A 3,836-nucleotide genomic window follows, 5' to 3' on the forward strand; every position below is an offset into this window, starting at 1 on the left:
GACAGAAAGCGAGAAATCACGCCCCAGGGGGGATGGCCACGCCACAATCCCTTCTCCTCCATTCTCCTCTCAGGATCTTGGGCACACATGCACACGCGCCCGGTGTGAGTTTAAGCCGCCGGGTCCGGGCCTTGAACCACGGTCGATTACATGGGAGTCCAGCGACATAGCCATTACACTACCTGCTGGTCCCAATAAAAATTTTTTTTAAAAATTAATGAAAGGGCCAGCTGCTGGTAAGGTAGTCAAAGCAGCTGGATCCCACATGGCTGACTGTGTGTTTCAAATCCCAGAACTGGTGACTTGAAAAACATGCCCAGTGCGTGTATGTGTGTGCCCAAAATCTGGAAGGAGAAATGGAGGAGAAGGGATTGTGATGTGACCATTTCCAATGGGGGATGTTTTCTGCCCACCCCCCCACGAGTGGACACTCCCTCTAGCAAGATGAAAAGAAAACATCAGGAGAAAAAGTATATAAAGATCCTTCCTTCTACAGTGGTCTAGAAAGTGCGTGTGTGTGTGTGTGTGTGTGTGTGTGTGTGTGTGCGTGTTTGTGGGGGCATGCTCTGTCAATTTCCGGCCCTTCCTCTCCTGCTTTAAGCCCGGCTGGGCTGCCCCTCCTCAGGCTAGTTGGGTGCTGCTTGAGGAAATGGGACTAAAGTCTCTCCAGAGAGGGCCCACGTGAAAGAATCAAAGGCAGGGAGAATTTCTGTAATGTTCGTGGGGATCTTCGTGGTTCAGGCTCATTTCCAAGGCCCCGTGTGCAAGCGGCTGTGGCTATCCTAGACCATCCAGCAAAACCTGCAGTGCTGTCAATGCAGAGATGGAGGTGGGAAGGCAAGAGCAAAACCAAAATCCAGTGGGACCAGCAGTTAGCGTAATGACTATGTTCCTGGACTCCCACGTAGTTGACCGCGGTTCGTGTCCGGGACCTGGTGGCTTAAAACTCACGCCGGGCACGTGTGCGTGCGTGCCCAAGATCCCAAGAGAGACTGGAGGAGAAGGGAATGCGGCGTGACCATCCCCCCTGGGAGGGTGATTTCTCGCTTTCTGTCTCTCTGTCTCTCTCTGTCTTTCTGGCGAGCGCACATGCCCTATAGCGAAAAAAGAAAAACAAAACCCAGTCTCCAGCAAATGTTAGAAATCTGATGGGTGACCAAGCACCTGGAATCCTTACAATATATATATATTTGTGAGACCACGAGGTTCTCTGTCCCACTTTTAATTGCACCTGGAAAGAGACTTAATATCTCAACCAATTTCTACATCATCTTTTGCAAATCTTGGGCTGCTCAGGTCCCTGGGGGGTTTGTGCAATAAAACGGGGATGGTTAAAGGGGCATGTTGCTGCATTAACGAATCTTTCTGCACTGGCTGGGCTTGAGCATTATGTAACTGTTTACTGTAATTAAGAGATGACGTTGTCACCGTGCAGTATTTTGGTTGCTGGTTTGGAGTTCCTGCCATGAATAGTCACCCGAGAAGGAAGAGGAACAGGAAGCAGCAGAGAGAAGAAAAGCTGGAAATGTGTGCATTAGACGCGGTTCACCCTGGGAGTAATTGCCTGGGGTTGACGTGCCCTTCAGCCAGTCAGAGCTGGGGCTACATGGAGGAGGGCAGGTCTGGACTCGGCCGTGCAGAGCTGTCTTTCGGCAGGGCGGCAGCCCTGCTTAGATCACTGTATTGGGCTTAAAGTAGGATTTCTCTTGTTTGGTCCCCCCAAGTGGGATGGTCTGTAGAATTCTGGAACTATATTTGTGTATGTTTTATTATTATTATTATTTTTGGAGAGGTTTTTTGCTATAGGGCACGTGTGCTCACTAGAAAAGCAGAGACAGATAGAGAGACAGAAAGCGAGAAATCACCCCCCAGGGGGGATGGCCACGCCGCAATCCCTTCTCCTCCATTCTCCTCTCAGGATCTTGGGCATGCACGCACACGCGCCTGGCATGAATTTAAGCCACCAGGTCCAGGACTCAAACTGTGGTCTACTACATGGGAGTCCAGCAACATAGCCATTATGCCAACTGCTGGTCCTTTTATTACTGTTTTAAAAATTGTTTTCTCTTTCCTTTTCTTTCTTTTCCTTAAAGAAAAAAGTGTTAGAAGGCATGTGTGCTTGCTGGAGAGCCACAGAGTGAGAAAGAAAGTGAGAAAACACTCCCTCAGGGGGAATGACCCTGCCACAATTCCCTCTCCTGCTGGAATTTTGGGAACATGCACACACGTCACTGGGTGTGAGACTTGAGCAGTACAATTGGCCATGTGGGATCCAGCCTCCCAAGCCACCACACCACTGACTGGCTCTCTTTTAAAAAAAAAAATTGCTAAAGGGTGTGTACACATGCCGGAGAGACACACACACACACACACAGAGAGAGAGAGAGAGAGAGAGAGAGAGGAAGGGAGAGGGAGAAAGTAGCCCTCCGTGGGGACGTAGTCATGCTGCAATCCCTTCTCCATTTCTCCATCCTGTTGGGATTTGGGGCACACTCCCCCAGCAAGCACTGACCTGTTTCCTGTCACCCTAAGATAGTTGGTTTCCTGGAGTATTACGTAAATGGGATCGTACGGTAACGATTCGGAGATCCATTCCCATTCTCTGTGTTAGTTTGTTGTTGCCATTTATCGCTCAGAAGCATCCACTGTACAAATACGCCCCAATTTGTTTATCCATTCATCTGTTGGGAGACATTTGGGTTGCTCCCAGCTTGGGGTTATTACAAATAAAACTGCTATGAATGATCATGTACCACATTTGTGTACACTTAGGGCGACTTGAAAAAGGTGGTGGAGGGAACCAGCAGTTAGTGTAATGGCTATGTCGCTGGATTCCCACGTAGTCGACCGCGGTTCGCTTCCCAGACCTGGTGGCTTAAAAAACTCACGCCGGGCGCGTGTGCGTGCATGCCCAAGATCCCGAGAGGAGAATGGAGGAGAAGGGATTGCGGCGTGACCATCCCCCCTGGGGGGTGATTTCTCGCTTTCTGTCTCTATGTCTCTCTCTGTCTGTCTGGTGAGCGCACGCGCCCTACAGTGAAAATCTCTCCAAAAAAAACAAAAAAAAAAAGGTGGTGGAAAAATGGAATTGAAGTATACATTTATTGTGGTGCAAAAATTCGTTTTGAAATTCATACGTAATTTTTTTTCTCTTTACCAAAAAAATTTACTTAGAGGGTGCACGTGATTGTCAGAGAGAGGCAGAGAGCGAGGAGAAATGAGAAATGACCCCCCCAGAGGGGATGGCTATGCCGCAATCCCTTCTCCTCCATTCTTTTTCTTCTTCTTTTTTTTTACAACACGAATGCTTTATTCAGCTTTGCAGATCATCCCCTTGGGCCAAGCTGTCATCTCAGACATCCAGGACCTGGCACAAAATTCAGCTCAGCCTCCGAGCTTCTCTTTCAGACTCTGAGAGAGTGAGCACATCACCCTCCCGCACGGGGCCTTTCACGTTGTGGATAATGGAGAGGCTGGTGTCGTCTATAAATTCCACGCGCACCTGCATACACTGTCCCTGAGAGCCAGTCCTGGCCAGCACTTGGGTGACCCTGGCCAGCTTGATGGGCTGCACACGACTCATGTCCATGATGGCAGCGTGGCTGTTGGGCAGAGAGCTCCTGCATTCTTCTTTTGGGTTTTTGGGCACACATGCGTGTGTGCCTGGTATGTTTTTCAACCTGCCAGATCTGGAACTCAAACTGTGTAGTTAGTTGGCCATATGGAATCTAACCGCTCTAACCCCCACTCCACTGGCTAGTCCCCTAGTTTTTTCCTAATTATTCACTTTCCATGCACTTTTTGGAGACCTTGTGTGTTTTCTTTTCTCTCGGATC

The 3,836-nt window shown here is 49.2% G+C and overlaps 1 pseudogene; it reads right to left on the reverse strand.

Annotated features, from left to right (window-relative positions):
* Window positions 1-3,379: 3,379 nt before the first annotated feature.
* Window positions 3,380-3,589, reverse strand: LOC102471245 (40S ribosomal protein S28 pseudogene; annotated as a pseudogene).
* Between the last annotated feature and the right edge of the window lie 247 nt (window positions 3,590-3,836).

This window comes from Tupaia chinensis, unplaced genomic scaffold, assembly GCF_000334495.1.
Source record: "Tupaia chinensis unplaced genomic scaffold, TupChi_1.0 Scaffold000248_2, whole genome shotgun sequence".
NCBI lineage: Eukaryota > Metazoa > Chordata > Mammalia > Scandentia > Tupaiidae > Tupaia > Tupaia belangeri.